Genomic DNA, 17802 nt, shown 5'->3' with positions numbered 1-17802 from the left:
TACCACATGCAGTGTATCCACTTTCCAAAGTTAAATGTTTTTAAATGTTTTAAAAATTAAAAGTGAATAGACAATAAGAATAAAGAGTTCTTAATTTAATTTTTTGTTAAATCAACCCATTTTTTTAGTTTACCATAACTGTAGCATACAAAAGATAAACTGACAAATGCAATGGTTGCTAGTGTTACAGTATACTAAAAACGGTATTTAGTTTTGATCTGTCATCTGTAACAGCTAAGCAATTAAACATTATAGTGTAATCACTGCCGTTACCATAGTAGATTTTACTAAACAGTACACAATATGTTATCTGACTGTAGATTAATTATTACTCAGATCAAGAACAGTATATTTACCAAATGTAAATGTATTTTACCTACTAAAGTGGTGACAAGGATTTGGATCTTCTGAAAGGTCACAGTACCACAATCTATTATTTCAGTGATATCTTCTGCTTATAATAATTTAGAGTAATACTCCATTGTACACATGTATATATAATATGATTGCATTAATTCATATGGAGGCAGTACAGCATATGCCAAATATATACAATTTTGTTCTATAAGAAAGTGCTTTTGCACATAGTAAACTTGTCTTGGATTCTATTTTTTCTTACAGTACAGTACTTTAACAAAATGTCTATTTCAGGACTCTTGAAATATGCTTATAATTCAGTCTAATATGCACCTCTTTTACTTTTAAAAGCTAGACTGTAGGTTTGATGATGTACTAAAATAATACAAATTACACTGTAAGGCTGATCCTACAATTTCTGTTTGTGTCTAGTCCCCTTACCTTTGATGGGATTATTTGTCGGAGTACCTGTTGCCTCATCAGGCCTTTAATTTGCACAAGTTCTCAAACACAGTATCCTCAACTATTGCATTTGCTAAGCAAAGGCAAGTAGTGCAAGGGGTTCAGCCCTGACCTGAGGGCAAAATCTGACCTTAAGACAGGTAGGGGGCCTGGCACCCTTGAGAGTTTTGCCATTAACTTGAATTTGGCAGATTCAAGCTCAAAATGTCAATGTTGTATGCATTTTGGGAATTAACTTCATACAGCTGGGAGGGGGGGCAGTAGCTGTGCGGGTGGGACAGGGGCCAGTAGCTGTGAGGAGGGAGGCTCCTTCCCCCTGAGTGTGGAGCTGGGGGGCAGTAGCTGTGGGGGGGACTCTCTCCCGCTCCACAGTCGTGGGGTGTGTGTATGTCTGTGGCTCTGCGTGAGGGAGTCTTTCCTTCCTCCCCACTCCGCCGCGAAGCCCCTCCCGGAGAAGTGGTGGGGGGGGGCGGGGTAGGAGCGGCTCCGCGCTCTGATGCGGCTGGCCCCGCGCGGCCCCTGTACAGTTCCCAGGCAGGTGGCCGGGGCGAAAAATTTCTGAAGTGTCCGGCGCGGAGCCGGGCGGCCGCGGCCCGAGAGCAGGCGAGCGGCGCCGGCGGGTAAGTGTCCGGCCCAGGCCGACGGCCAGGGCCGAGTTCCCCGCGACTGGAGCCGCCGGTGCCGGAGCTCGCAAGTTGTCTGGTTGCTGTGGCAACGCGGCGGAGGCGGGCCCAGCCCCCTGCCAGAGAGGGGGCAGCTGCACCGCCGCGCGCCGTGCCCTCAGCCCCGACGGGCCCCAGCCGTGCGCGGAGAGGTAAGCGCAGCCCGGGCTCGCTCAGGCTCGCGCCTTTCGCTGCCCGCCACCCCCCGCAGCTGGCTGAGGGGTTTCCGCCCCCTGCCCCGCGCAGTGCGGACTAGAAAGCGGGGTGCCGCCGGGGTACGGGCCCCGCTCTGGGCTCGCCCGTGGGGCTCAGCTCCCTCCGGCCGCCACGTCTGGGCACGTCCGCAAGGCATGTGGCCGAGCCCCGCTCCCGGGGGTTGCGCGGGCCAGGCGGGGACGGGTGCTGCGCCGCCTCCTCTCGGGAGTCCCGCAGCGTCCCTGGCAATGCGCGGCCCGGGGCGCGGTCTGTCTCCATCGGCGGGGGGAGCCGGGGGAGAGGCTTTTGCCCTGTTTGGCCGCGCTTTGCCGTTGCAGAGCCGCCAGGGTGCTGAGCGGGCTGTTTGTTCCCTTTACCTTTGGGGGCTGGCTGTTTTCAGTTAAACGGCGCTAGTTGTGGGAAGTGGGACTGCGATTTCATGGCTTGGTCATTAGCGGTAAACCTAGAAAGTGAGGTTGGTTTTGGCACGTCCTTTTCTTCAGTGCCTTTTTTATTTTTTTTAAAGGGGCGTGTATCTGTAGTCTTAGTTAAAAGTTAGTCTGCATTAAAAATGCAGCTCGGGAACACCATTGCTTCATTCTGGTTTCTTAGGAGTGACGGTGTTGTTGCCAGTGCAGTCCTGCATCTGTACAGGTGTTGTGAAGGGCAGATCATCAGCTTCTGGTTTTATGGGGCACTGGAGAACTCTTAACTCGTTTACCTGCAGCCCTTTCTACCAGTAAAATTGGTAAATTCCATGGCACTATTAAAACAATTTTTAAGTGAACTGGAAAGCAGACTTCAAAACAGACTTAAGTGCTGAGGATGACACTGCTGTCACTTGGAAGTATTGGGAAATCAGTTGAATTGAATAGTATAAAGACTGTTACTCAGTATCTGTTTTGAAATAAGGTCAACATTAAAAAAATCATTAAAACAATGTACTTAGCTGAGAGATGTGCAATATTTTAATTAAGCTAGAGGTTGTCTTCAAAACAGTTGTGCAGAATGCATAATAAGTCTTCAGAGAAATGAGGCAAGTATATGATGTTAAAGGGAAACTTAAAGTTTTGTGCAGAATGGCCCTTCCTTAAAAGAACTTAATGGAGAAAGCCATCTATTTTCTAAATATCTAATTTAAAATCTACCATTCTATTGTCATTGAACTAAAAACAAAGACAACCCCCCTCAAATCTAATTGACTGCAAAGCCATAAAGTTTTGTGCTTTTCTGCAATCTCACTTAACTGTCAGATACAGCAGAGCTATGTTGAGCTCCCAGATGTTGTGAAAACTCCTTCACTAATAATACACAGTGTAGAGAGTTATATTGTTAAAGGAGGATTGCGGTAAGAGACATTAATCTAAACTTGCAACTATTTGCTGATGTGAAACCTTATAGGAACTTTTAAAAATACAGGTTTCAGAGTAGCAGCCGTGTTAGTCTGTATTCGCAAAAAGAAAAGGAGTACTTGTGGCACCTTAGAGACTAACCAATTTATTTGAGCATAAGCTTTCGTATTCACAAAAGCTTATGCTCAAATAAATTGGTTAGTCTCTAAGGTGCCACAAGTACTCCTTTTCTTTTTAAAAATACACTTTACAAAAATACACTCCTGCTCTCCCTCCACATCAAAGAAACACTATTTCTGTTGTCACCATAGTAGCAGCAGAGAGGCTAAGGATTAAGTTAGCATGGAGACTTTTTTGGCATGGTCTCTAGGTCAAGGTTAGGGTACATTGATAAATTGATCTGGTAAACTATCGCTGCCACTGCTTTATCTGTTTTGTGAGGGATGTCATTTTCCAGAACTCAATCTAGTATATTTGGCAAACTCTAAATTCAGGTAAATATACTAAAAACATTTATTGCTGATTTAAAACAGACATTGGAAATATTTACTAAAGCCGTAAAAATTCAGCTAATGCTACAATGGAAATGAAGGATTGCATGTATGTGTTTTATGCCACCAAGACTGTAGCAGGATCCTCAAAATTGATCCTCAAAATCCTCATAATTTTTCTAAAATTCATCATTCAAAAAAAAGAGGTTAGTGAATTTTATGTGGTAGTTATGTAAACAAAGATAGCTATTAATTTCTGATCCTTATAAAATAAGAATTAGTTGGAAAAGGGCAAATTTAACAGAGGTTAGAAAATGTCCTGGTTGACAATGTGCAGTTCAAAAGCAATTAAATGAAGTTTGTATAGGCAGTAGGTGTTTGTAAAATTAAAGTTACATTTGAAAATGACTGCCTTCCAACAGGGCTCACTAGTCTGCAGTTTTTTGACTTTGTCCCACCAAACCCAAGATCACCTCTTCCCCATCCCTTTTCTGTTTAATTTGAAATGCTTGTTTGCTTGTGCCGTGGTCAGCATGCCATTTGGATATTGTAGACAACCTAGAAGTTATACTCACCTGTTACACTAGATGAGTACACCTTTCCTCCAGCAATTTATTAAACTGTGTAACTCTGATTATTAAATCCTTTCTAAAATATTACATTAAAATAATTTAATGACTGCAGAGTTTTAGAACGTAAGGGACAATAAACTAATATAATTAATTATTGTATCATTGCTGTAGAATGAACAAATTTTTTCCCTAATTTCCAATTACTTGTCATTTTAAATCTCCCAGGTAATGCAGCATTGTATAAAAAGGCAACAAGAAAGAGCCAACTAGAAACAAACAGTATATTTAGTGTATCTTCAGTGTATGTGCAAAATATGTTCTAGTATTATGAAGGCATTGGTTGTGACTTTAGTTAAATTTATTTGAGGTTTTTCCACTTAAACTGGGGATCCAAATTCTTTGTTTTGTATGAAGAATACATTGTATTTCCCCAAATTTACACAACATATTATGTGCTTAAAGATGGACTTTTCTGAAAATTTTCAAGTAAATTTATTAATTGGTTTGGGTTAAACTCTAAGAAGGTCCTTTTTTTAAAACTCATCTAGGGGGAAAAAAACAGTCCTACAGTCACTAAAATTCACTTAACCATCATTCTGATAATCTGTCCCACCAAAGCCACTTTTAATATTTTCAGAATATTTTTAATCAATCATTTCCAATTATATTTTAAAATGGAAAGTTTGTGCGCCAGCAGAGACTGGCGAATAGAATTGCTCTTTTTCAGAAACTCCACCATCTCTCATTGTTCTTAATAGGACATAGACCAGAGTCTCCCCTCAATTAAGATAGATGCCCTCTCCCTATAGCCTTTGCAGATGGACTTTTAGACTACCCATAGTAAAGATGGCCAATACCTGCCACTGTTCCCAATAGGAGTGAATCCAGGCTGTCCTTATGCTTTTAGGAGGCAGGGAGGGACCCCATGAGGAGCTGGTGAATATGAGGAAGGAACAGTGTGGTAAGCAGGTTAATAGAGAGGCAGGTAAGGAGATTATGGGAACAGGGATGATCAAATAAGGAGGCTGTGGAGATGTAGGTGAATGTGGGGGGACATGAGCAAGAACTAGGTGTGCCATGGAATAGGAGAGAGAAAATGATGAGAAGGGAAAAGCCAATACTTTGGGGTTGTTGGGAGGCAGGAGACGATGAGGGAGCGTTGAAGGAGCATTGGTAGAACAAGGAGAGGAACAGGAAGGGTCAGATGATGGCAGCAGGATAGCGATAGGGGAGATAGTTGATTAGTTACTCTTCTACTCCAGGTTTTAATAGAGGGGAAGTGGAGTACCCTTTCAAGCGGCCAGTTGAAAGGCTTATACGCTTGTGCGTTCAAAGTTGAATTTTGAACAAGAAATGACTGCATACAAATTGAAGCTGGGCAGCTTCTCCGTAATGCCTCAAACATCAGAAGTCAGATGGAAAATAATGTAGACTTACTTATTCCTCTTAAGTGACATGATTTTAAAATAAGTCTCAATTTTTTGAGCTCTGAGTCATGATTTTTGAACCTTTGTGGTTGGCAACACTCCTTCCTCTATTCCCCAATGCAATCTCATTTTTCCTGACCTGGTTTCTCCCATCCTCAGAAGGCAATCAATGGCAGTCTTGGACCAGCAAACTTCTCATGGTTTGTTGCAGAGGATCTTTTGCTGTGATGAACCATGGGAACCCTGGGGCTGTCCCCGTAACATTGCTCAGAGCTCATCTTGTCAGGAGCTCTCTCACTGTTGTCTTCCTCCCCATGTCTCAGTCCCTAAAAGCTATAAGTCAGAGAACTAACTGGGAGGAAAACTAACTAACTCCCCTGCCAAACAGAGCTCTGAGCTGTCTTCCAGTGCTTAACCAGCTCTTGTGTCTGACCATGATTCAACACACAAGGAAAGCCACTGCGATGAACCAATGGAAATTAGTTGGCCCAAGGTTGCCTCCAGCTACTGTTCTGAGCTGAGGGGAACCTGAGGGGAAGAGAGAAGCAGATTTGCATGTGTGTGACATCAAATGCTTAAAACATTAAACAAAAAATACATATAAAAATGTGCAGTTGTCAATATTGCTCCACACAGAATATGTTGAGAGCACGTCCTATTAGATAGCTTAACTAGTCATAGATTTGGTTTTGTGCCAGCTATGTTGTAATACAGCAATTTTAACTGGTTCACAAGAAGGCTTTTTGTGTATGAATTGATATTTCAATTTATTGTACATTACTTGACCTGATCATCTGGTGTCAAATGTCCCTTCTGGAATTTAAGAATAGCCTAAAAGATTTGACTAACTTTTTGATCCCAATGTTTTGTTGAACATAGTTAAAAGTTATGAAGAGCTTTGTATGTATCTTAATGAAATGCTTGTCTGAAATGACACTGATAGCCTGCTGTGAGAAAATCAATTTGCAATAAAAAAAACTCAATGTTCTTGATGCTCAATTTAGTTCACCCTAAGTGTTTCACATTCTCTCTCTCTATAGTAAGCCAAAAGGGTCTTAAAAATTAATTAAAGTGTTAGCATCTGCTCATTGCAGCTTTGCTCATATACTCAGTGGAATAGTACAGTTAAAGCCTGCCTGAGATGGAGTGTGATATTTCTACTGCCACTGTTGGTTATGCAGATAGTTTTCAAATGGCCAACTTTTTTCTTTCACTCCTGCATCTATCTTGTTGGTGTTCATGGCAATTTGTGTTTTCCTCTTTATAGGAGAATATGCAACTGTGATATAAAAATTAAAAGAACAATAGCTTCCAAATTATTTCTATTGAGCTTCTTTTCCGAGATGCATATTTACAGTGTCAATTTTTTTACTCTACAGTGGAAGCTCAGTTACCTAAACCTTGATTAATCAAAAATCTTCATTTAAAAACATTGAAGCCTTGCGGGTCGCTAGAGAAATGAGTCATTCCTTGAGATAATTAAATTTGCATTAGGCTTCCTAATGTTGAATCCTCTGTTAATATCAATACAACCTCCCCCTCCCCAATCCTTCAACTGTTTCTTTCTTAAACTATTTTTTAAACTTAATATGTATATTGCAGTAGAACCTCAAAATTACAAACACCTTGGGAATACAGGTTGTTCGTAACACTGAAATGTTAATAACTCTGAACAAAATGTTATGTTTGTTCTTTCAAAAGTCTACAACTGGACATTGACTTAATACAGCTTTTTAAAACTTTACTACGCAGAAGAAAAAGGCTGCTTTTAACCATCCTACTTTAAATGAAACAAGCACAGAAACAGTTTCCTTATCTTGTCAAATCTTTTTAAACTTCCGCTTTATTTTTAGTAGTTTATGTTTAACGCAATACTGTACTGCATTTGGTTTGTTTGGTATTTTGTCTCTGCTGCTGCCTAATTGCATACTTCCAGCTCCAAAGGAGGTGTGTGGTTGACTGGTCAATTTGTTACTCTGGTGTTCATAACTCAGATTCTACTGTATGTTAGTCCCATTGTGCGAGGCTGGACTAGGGTTTTGTATTGACATTTGTATTGTTTTGATCTAATGCAGTAATTGAGGAAAGTAAATCCTCATTCACTTCAATGGGAGTAGGATGAGATTATGTATTAGGTTTCTGGTCTGGTACTTTGTCCAGGGACCCAAAGATAGCAAGTGTCTTTCCTGGACTGTCTAAAAAAATTAGTTTGCCACAATCACTAGAGAAACTAACCAAAGTCTTAGAGTATGTCTGTGTTGCATTTGAAGGTGTGATTGTAGCATGGCTACGTGTACACATACTAGTTTTACTCTAGCTAAAGTGGGTAACAATAGCAATAAAGACATAGTGGCATGGGCTTCCACTGAGGTTAGTTGCCCCTGTAAGTATCTGTTGGGGACCCTGGGTGTGTACCTGGGTTGCTAGCCCATGCTAAAGTCTGTGCCACTGTGTCTTCTCTACTATTGTTACTCATGCTAGCTAGATTAAAGTTAGCATAGGATACGCTTACCTGTGCTACAATCATACTTTCATTTGCAGTGTACACATATACTGGAGTTTTGATCTCGTCTGATGTTCTGGAGATGAGCATATATCCATTGTGAGAAAAGGTGGGGGAGGTAATATCTTTTAATGGACCAACTTCTGGACCAACCACCTTGTCTTTCTAATATCCTGGGACCAACATGACTCCAGCAATACTACAGACAGAATATGTCCAGGGCACATGATCATATGGGCACTTTTCAAATTATTGTAGTGTTGAAGACAGTTGGTTCAGCCCTTATCTGTATTACAAAGTTCCCCCCCACTCTGAAAAATTCATGGAGCCATATTCAGTCCAAGTAGAAATGGATTCAATTCCATTGAAGGAATTAAGTTAGTCATTCTGAAATAGATTTTTGACTCTGTTTGTTGAACTTGCCTTTTATTGAATCCTTGTGGAAAACCCTGCAGCTGGAGAGTTGAAAGTAGTATTAACAGTTTTAGTTTATATAATAAATTATTATAATTCTGACTTGGGGAAAACGGATTTCAGTAAGATAAGAATGAAATTTAAGAACTTGTATGAAATAAATGCAAATGACTCGAATTTCTAAAATATTTTCATTACCTATAAGACACATTTAGAGTTAAATTCTACACTAATACAGGTCTTAAGTCAATATGGGAAAATGACCGTGAATATGTGGTAATTACTTCTGCATATCTGAAGGTGGATTGTGGCCTTTGGCTCTCAGAAAATTTCCCCCTGGCCTTTATTAGTTAATAGATTTCTTGTGCATTTCAAATGAACTGGGTTATATTTCATTGGATTCATATGTATAAGGAAAACAGGGACAGGTTTTATACCTTTTCTCCAAAGACCATTCTTTTTTCCTTCATGAAGGCATATGAGAGTATTCTTTATGGTATCATTTGTTAATTTTCACTTTTTTCTAGATATACAAAATTATCTTTAGTTTAAGATTCAGTCCATGATTTCTAGTAGGCAAATGTATCTGGCTTTTTCTTGCAATATAGATTAGTTATTATCTGCTACAAACACTGTTTAACTCTTTAAATCATGCAGAAAATTGAAGAAATGCCAGACACTATTCAGATGCAATTTGAAAATTGTCCAGTGTACATTTCATAGATTGGTATGTTTGTGATACCATCATATCATATTAGGATGTTTAGTGCCCTGCATTCTTTGCTTCTCTCCTCAACTGAAATTTTAGCTGAGCAAGGAGTGGGCCTTAGCTTTCTAATGGCCAGAACTATAGAAAAGCCTTTCTGTATCCTGTGGACATGCTTTACATAACATGGTATTAAATTTAATCACAAATATACATTGTGACAAAGCTCTGTCCTTGCCTCCGTGGGTCCCACATTTCCTGGAGGATTTCACTAGCCTCAGAGGCTCACTGAGGCACTCCACGTAACCCTTCTTTCACTAGACACAAGGGTCACAGTCTACTGAGCCATTTTCATCATAAGCCAGCAACGGAGGGGAGGAGAAGTTATCCTTCCTTGCACAATCTCTGTTGTCTCCCAGTCTCAGTGATTATCAGGGAGCAAAGGTGGGGGGCAGGGAGGGGAAGCCCAGGCCCACCCTCTACTCCAGGCTCCAGCCCAGGGACCCTAATAGTATCAGCTATGGTAGCTGACCTTTTGGAAACATGACATGTACAATTCCCTGGGCTACTTCCCCACAGTAGCCCTTACTTCCTCAAGCTCCACTTCACCCTTACCTTAGGGCCTCCTTCCTTGTGCCTAATATGGTGTGTACTACTCAGCCTCTCCAACAGCACAACTTCCTTCCACAGCTCCTGGCATGCACACCCACCTGACTGAGTGGGAGGCTTTTAACTAGTTTCAGCCAGCCCCTGATTGGCTTCAGGTGTCCCAATCAACTTAGCATTCTCCCTGCCTTCTGGAAAGTTCTTAGTTGGCCCCAGGTGTCTTAATTGACCTGGAGCAGCTTCCATTTCACTTAACCTGGTACCAGGGATTTGTTTAGCCTGGAGCTAATATATCTATCTCCCACTCCTTTTCTATAGCCATCTGGCCTTGCTCCGTCACAACATATAATACAGTATTGGAAAGAATGTGTGGTTTTGATGTTTTTCCATTCTGCAAAGTACAAACATGTTCTTTAAACAATACCTACTCTGGAAAATACTTTGAAGGACTCTTGAGTATGTGTAGAGAATTTTCATTAGTTAGCTAGCGAAGTAGAGAAATATGAATTGTGGACTTCTGAAAGGATTCTCTCTCTCTCTCTCTCTTTTTAAAAGAAAATAAAGTATATCTAATTAGGAAATAGTATTAAATTATATAATTTATAATTGTGGACAAAATAATACCTTTAATTATACCTCTTGGCATCCCCAGACCTCTCAAGTGTTTCACAGTGTAAGAAGTGTTCCATGTCATTAACCAAAATATCTAACTGTTCCATAAAGGAAAGGAACTTATCCTTCATAAATCAGTATGCCTGATTTTGTTTATTTACTGTATTAAAATAGATTAACATTTTGAAATATTTCCAATAGCATCCTTGTTTTCTTTGTAAAACTAGCTGTCCTGGCCTGCTGCAGTATATTTAGCGTAACTGTTTGACTCAAAGAAATCAGCAGGTTAAAAGAGGCCATCATCCTTTTTACACAGTTCTGTGTTATTCTCTTTCTCTCATCATTTATAATTTTATTCTTGTTAGGAAAACAAGCAAGAAGTTGGGAAAATGCAATCCCTCACTTATTAGTCTTCTTTATAAAAATAAAATGATCATTGACAAAGGTGATGTGGAATGTTCTTTGTACTTTTTAGGAACCTCTGGGCTTCCTTTGATGGGGAATGGTGGTAGGAGCAACATCTTAAAGTTTTTCAAAAAGTCATTGCTTCTCTTTTGAAGGTCCCTTGCATAGATACAGGCAAGACATCTATAATATATGGTATAACAAAGTTAAACAGAGGAGAAAAATGACAATAACAGCATACTTGCCCATACTAGAATATATATATATATCAAGATATGTGCTCTTCTCTCTTGGCATATTAAAAGTATTGCCTTGCAAGTAGGTAGAATGCACTTCTAAATACTGTATGTAACATTTCAAAATCTACTTTTTATGTGAGACTTGGTATAGGAAATATGCAAAATCCTATATCTGTAGTTGTCATTAAGTAACAGATCGTTTCCCAAAGGAACAGAGATTTGCATGCAGTATATGCTCTAGGACTCAGATTTTAAGTAGAGATGTGATGAAAATCTGTTTAATAAACTTTTTATTTATTTATTTATTTATTCTTGATGGTCTCACAATCAGTACATTTGTCAGGAAAAGGCACATTTCTCAGTGCAACTTACTACATGATCTCCTAGAATTGAAATACTTTAAAATTATAATAAAAATGAATTACCAGAGATAGATTTTCTGGTCTACAGGTGCTTACTATGAGGAAATCATAGCTGTAACACCTGGTCTGTAATTTTGTAAAATAACTCTGACATTAGCAATCTGGGTAAGTAATCTCTGTCACCGTTGGTGCCTTCTTTTGACCTCAAAAGATCTCATTAATCAATATTTTTACAGTGAGTCTGTTTTTCAGAGAGAAACCACAACTTCTGTTGACTTTAGTTGGCATTGTGGGTGCTCAAAATATGTGAAAATCGAACCCCTAGTGTGTTCAAATTTATACATATACTCTCTACCGTTTAAACCGGTGCATTTTCTGCGTGGAATTCTAAAGAAGTCCAGTAAATAATGCATGTGCTTGTGATTTCTGATATGGCTGGGGAACTTAATCATGCTTTTGTTAATAATGTAACAACATAGATTTTCTTATTCCAAATATAATTTTCACTGTATTTATCATAATAAAAGCATGTGTCTTCAAAGGAACTGTTTTCAGAGTTTGCTCCAGCTGACACTTCAGGAACTGCAATGTTTGACGTGCAAGGAGAATCTGCTGTTTGTGCCACTTTATGCATCTGGATAATGCGTTACGTGGCAACCTCAGGATATTTTTGTGATATGAAGAAGAAACCTAACTTCAGTACAAAGTAAAGCTGCTAGTTACCCAAAAGTACTCATTCTTGTGCTGAACTGGAGACTATACAAACAAACTGTTATGCTGCAAATGCTTTGCCTCTAGCCTGGAATGTATTCCTGGTAGATGAGAAGTTTTGAAATATGCTCACCACTGTTTGGTGAGAAATAATTCACATTTGCTTTAATATATTCAACTTGAGAAAATCGATGGTGCGAGGAAGGAGAAAGCTACGTGATGTAAAATGAAGGTATGCTTCCAGCTAAAATGACCTAGAAAGTAACTGAAGACACGAGGTTTGTGAAAGAACTTCCTTCAAACCCTAGAGCTAATGTTTTTGATATCCTGTGTCAAGAATTGCTCTGGTTTGCTCATTTGACACTCCTGTTCATTTATTCATAAGTCCTTTTTGCATTGCTGCTGGTGCAGTTCCTTTTTTCATGCAGTGTCCTTTTGTCAAGCTGTGAACTGAAGATCATGTTCTGGGTTAGCTTTCATTATGTACTGTATAACTAATGTTGGTGGATAAAGGTTTTGTATATTTTACACTAGAGAAGCAGATTGCTTGACCTTTGTGCTTAATACAAAGGAGTGTAAATGATACGTGAATCATAGGAATCCAAAAAATATGTATCTTCCAGATAGTAAACAGGCCATTTTAAAAAGATTTTAGAACTCAGACAAAGTTTCCAGAAATTCAGAAAATTCCTTGCTGTATTCTATGGCAGTGGTTCTCAAACTTTTTTTTTTTCCACGGACCACTTGAAAATTGCTGAGGGTCTCGACGGACCACGTAATGATCTTTCCAAATGTTGTTTGTACTGTTTGCTAACTATTGTAAAGCACTTTGGATAAAAGCACCATATTAAAAAAAAACCTTAATAATAAATAACTTTTTGTTCTACAAATAAAAGCGCACAGCTCATATTTTCATATCAGTAGTTTTACCTTTCTAATGTGATAGATGTGCCCTCTCTCCTCTGCTGCGGCAGCCCCCAGCCTGGGGCTGGGAAGGAGGGGGGTCTCTTCCCCCGCTGTGGCAGCCCCCAACCTGGAGCTGGGAAGGAGGGCCGTCTCTCCCTGGCAGCCACAGCCCTGGAGCTGGGGAAAGTCACCTCTTTCTCTAGCTGTCGCAGACCTGCATGTCCCAAATTCCCCCACCCTCTCTTCTTACCCCACTGCCCCCTCCCACCTACCCCATATTCTCCCCAAGGCCACCACCTCACTGTACATGTGCATCTTCTCCAGGGTCCAGGCAACTAATTAGTGGAGCCACGCCTGCGTGGCTCCACTAATTAGGTGGGTGGCCCTTCATTCTCTTGTGTGCAGCTGCCCAGGCACACACCTTAGAGGGAACTATCCGTGGACAACCTGAATGGAACTCACGGACCACAGTTTGAGAACCTCTGTTCTACGGAGTCAATGCAGAAAAGCCAGGTTGTAGGAGAGTGAAGTTTTATTATAGGAGGAGTGAAAATCCACTGAAATGTACTGAAGTAATTCAAGACCATCAAGTATCTGTATCAGAAACAAGGAAAAGGCATGCAGTCCAACATGCATGTCAAATGTGAATTTATGTTAAGCCCACCATCCTGGGTTTTTTCCACTATTTTCTACCCAGTCCTTTTCCAGAAACAAATCTGGGAATTTCTTAAACTCAATACCTGTTAATGTTTAATTTCTGACATAAGGCAAGTATTAGATTTCCTCCCTGGCATCTACATTTGGGGGCAACTAGTACATTTCTGTGAATAACTAAAAGTTCAGAATTCCAAATTCGACTATGACTTGACTTTTCTAAATGTTGAGAGGAAAATACCCACATAAAAGCAGTGTAAGAGTCTTCTTTACTATAAAAGTATCACAAATGGGTTTTACTCAGCTCATTCTTGAAAAAGAGAACATATCCACATTAAGTCATTCAGTTTTAGAGTAGTATACTCTCAGTATAATATGAACACACCTAAAGAGTATGCACCTACCCAGATTTAACAATGCAAATCTGTAAATAGTGAATTAGGTAAGTGTTTTTATTGGTATGAGACTTGGCTACTTGCAGAAATTATTTTTCTTGTATTAATTAGTGCTCTATTTTTTCAAAATGTAACCTCAAGCCTGGCATTTCTTGGATTTAAAATCTAAATAAATTATTTTTAAAGTAAATCTTACACAAACGTGTAGGTTTTTAATGATAGAATATCCAAAGAGCTTATTTCTTCAGCCACTTAGAAAGCACTTTGCCTTTTCACATTTAGTAGTTAAATAGAATTGGAGAAATTTTGAGGTTAAAGCCGTAACTTGCAAATTGGTTCATTTCTGAAATGTGGAATCAATAAGTGTGTGATTTTTAGATTAGAGATAATTGCTAATTGCTGAATATAAACTCTGATTTATGTCTTTGTAAAGTGACCTCCAGGAACAATTTTTGTTTGAGGAGAGACAGTATTTTTTATAAATAATAAGTCAATTCCTTCCATGCTATTATAGAAAGAAAATGTGGAACAAAGATGCCACCTTGTGGGAGATAATTTAGTTGGTATTGTTGGCTGCTTGTTAAGTTTTATGTTGTTTTCATCGTAAGCACTTATAGTTGCATTTCAGTTTTATTTTACACACAGCTTTTTGGATGCTGTATCTATATATAATAACTGCAGTTGAGCCTTTCTGGGCTCATATGCTACATGAATGACCAAAATCATTAAATGTAATTTCTTCTGTGCCCCCTGCTCACCACATAATTTTGGCACCAAAATCCTTAAGCTTTTGCTTTTCTGTGTTAAATTGCAGTTGTCTGACTTTTATAAAACAGATAATATGAATATGTTTAGAAAATATTGGCCAACACAGAGTTGTGCTCTAAGTTAAACACACCAGGGCTTTCAGATAAAGGCATGGATTCTACTTGCATGTCCTAAACCTGGAGTTTGGGAATATCCCTTAAGTCTCAGAGCCATTTATTTATTTATTTATTTATTTATTTAAAATCGAACAAAGTGGTCACAGCAAATTTGGAATAGCATGTGTTGGGAGAATATGGGGTTATCAGTTTCTTTCACTTGCTGAGAAACACAGCCAGGCAGTGGAGATCCATGCAAGGGGAATTTCATGGAAAAACCTGTCAAGCTGTCTGGAGTGACTCACAAATGTGGGTGCCAACCTCAGGGCAGACTGTCAAGAAGCAGGGTACAAACCCCAAATTGGTTGTATATTCTATAATTAGATTTCACTAACCAAGTAGCAAGAGTGAACCGCACAAGCGCTATAACAACTTTACCATGGAGTCACAGACCATCTACTTGGGCACTCTGGTCTATCTTGCCACCCAGGCAAGCCTGCTTTTGGGATAGATGGTTCCTTACACCAAAAATCACAACAATATTCAGGTTATTCCAAGTCCCAAAGGACCAGTCACTTACTCCAGGTCAGTTGCACCCCAGATCTCTCACTGAAGACAATTCTTGCAGCCAGTCCTGTAATGAAAGATTTATTATCTCAAAAAAAGAGGTGAGAGTTATTTACAAGGTTAAAGCAGGTAACATACACACACAAATGAATTACAGTCTTAGATTCCAAAAGATAATAGAGTCTTCTATAATAAGCAAACTCCATATGTCCTTTAGGGCTCACCCAGGCAAAACAATTGGGGATCTGTGGCTTATGTTTGGTGATTCTTGACCCTGTAGAATCTATGCAGCAAAAATAACCAAGTTTCTTCTTGTCAGGGATTTTTATCCTCTTCTTCCCGGAGTCCAAGCTGATGTGATGAGTTCATGTGCACATTTCCTTTTCCTGGAAGGGGTGAGGAATGCAATTAACAAAGTCTTTGTTCCTTGATGTCTCACAATGGCTTAGCTGGTTTCAAAGGCCTTCTGGTTGGGCAGGACGACCTAACATCTCTAATGCAAATGCAAACTTCCTACAGAAGGCTTCTGTCCTGTTTGATGAGTTACAGAGGTTTACAGTATAAAAATTCAATGTAACCTTATACCATGGGCTATAACAGCTTTACCATGGAGTCACAGACCATCTACTTGGGCACTTTGGTCTATCTTGCCACCAAGGCAATATCTGTATTATAAGTGAGATCAATACAAGCAGCATCCTAAAATCATTTCATCAGGTCTAAACACGTTCTTATCAACTTAACATATGTTTTAACAATGCTGACACACAGATGAACCAGACGGGTTTCCAGCTATGCATTTGTCAGGGCTCAGTAAGGCCTACAGGCCTTGGCATAAGCTGGCCACCTGGTCTGCCAGTATCACAGAACCCTCTCCCTCCCAATGAGAACAAGGATATGGAAATACAAGGTACCACATTGAAAGTGGAATTCAAACTCAAACAGATTAATGGACCAAACTGGGGGTCCTGGATTATCTCCATCCAAAAATGTTAAAGGAACTGGCACATGAAATTGCAGGCTGAATAGCAAGAATATTTTAATGAATCTGTGAACCTATGACTGAAGGATTGCAAATATAGTACCTATATTTAAGAAAGGGGAGGAAAGTGATCTGGGAAATTACAGGCCCTTTTGTTTGAACTCAGTTGTATGCAATCTTTTAGAAGAAATTTTGAAAGATATAAATGGTAACTGGGGTAAAATACAAAATGGTTTGACAAAAGTTAGATTGTGCTAGGCCAACCTGATCTCTTTCTCTGAGAAGATAACCAATTTTCTAGACAAAGGAAATGCTGTAGTTCTAATCTACCTGGATTTCAGTAAGACATTTGATGCAGCTCCACATGGGAAATTAGTTAAATTGGAGATGATGGGGATTAATACAAAAATCAAAAGGTGGGTAAGGAACTGATACAGAGAGAAAGTACAATGGCTCATGCTGCACAGTGAACTGTCAGGCTGGAGGGAAGTTACTAGTGGAGTTCCTCAGGGATCAGTCTTGGGGCCAGTCTTATTTAACAGTGTCATTAATGACTTTGGCACAAAAAAATGGGAATGTGCTAATCAAAATTGCAGAAGACACAAAGTTGGGAGGTAATTGCTAATATAAAGAAGGCCCAGAATATCATACAAGAAGATCTGAATGACCTTGAAAACTGGAATAATTGAAAAAGGATGAAATTTACTAGTCAAAGTGAAAGGTCATGTACTTAGGGACTGTCATAAATATAAAGGGAAGGGTAAACCCCTTTGAAATCCCTCCTGGCCAGGGGAAAGCTCCTCTCACCTGTAAAGGGTTAAGAAGCTAAAGGTAACCTCGCTGGCACCTGACCAAAATGACCAATGAGGAGACAAGATACTTTCAAAAGCTGGGAGGAGGGAGAGAAACAAAGGGTCTGTGTCTGTCTATATGCTGGTCTTTACCGGGGATAGACCAGGAATGGAGTCTTAGAACTTTTAGTAAGCTAGCTAGGTATGTGTTAGATTATGATTTCTTTAAATGGCTGAGAAAAGAATTGTGCTGAATAGCATAACTATTTCTGTCTGTGTATCTTTTTTGTAACTTAAGGTTTTGCCTAGAGGGGTTCTCTATGTTTTTGAATCTAATTACCCTGTAAGATATCTACCATCCTGATTTTACAGGGGGGATTTCTTTATTTCTATTTACTTCTATTTTTTATTAAAAGTCTTCTTGTAAAAAACTGAATGCTTTTTTTCATTGTTCTCAGATCCAAGGGTTTGGGTCTGTGGTCACCTATGCAAATTGGTGAGGCTTTTTATCCAACATTTCCCAGGAAAGGGGGGGTGCAAGTTTTGGGAGGATTGTTCATTGTTCTTA

At 39.5% G+C, this 17802-nt stretch overlaps 1 protein-coding gene across 9 annotated transcripts in view; it reads left to right on the top strand.

Annotated features, from left to right (window-relative positions):
* The first annotated feature begins 1326 nt into the window (after positions 1-1326).
* The window catches only part of STK33 (serine/threonine kinase 33), a 92454-nt gene continuing 75978 nt past the window's right edge, over positions 1327-17802 (top strand). For 3 of the 9 annotated variants that reach the window (XM_084630452.1, XM_084630450.1, XM_084630455.1), the window contains exon 1: positions 1501-1633. The gene's annotated coding sequence lies outside the window, so the exon portion shown is untranslated. Of the gene's footprint in view, positions 1440-1500; positions 1634-17802 lie in introns of those variants that run through there. The other 6 variants (XM_084630446.1, XM_084630451.1, XM_084630454.1 and 3 more) reach the window with 6 other exon arrangements.

Source organism: Lepidochelys olivacea (assembly GCF_965140295.1).
Source record: "Lepidochelys olivacea isolate rLepOli2 genome assembly, chromosome: 6".
Classification (NCBI taxonomy): Eukaryota; Metazoa; Chordata; order Testudines; family Cheloniidae; genus Lepidochelys; species Lepidochelys olivacea.
This window is presented reverse-complemented; position numbering and strand designations above follow the sequence as displayed.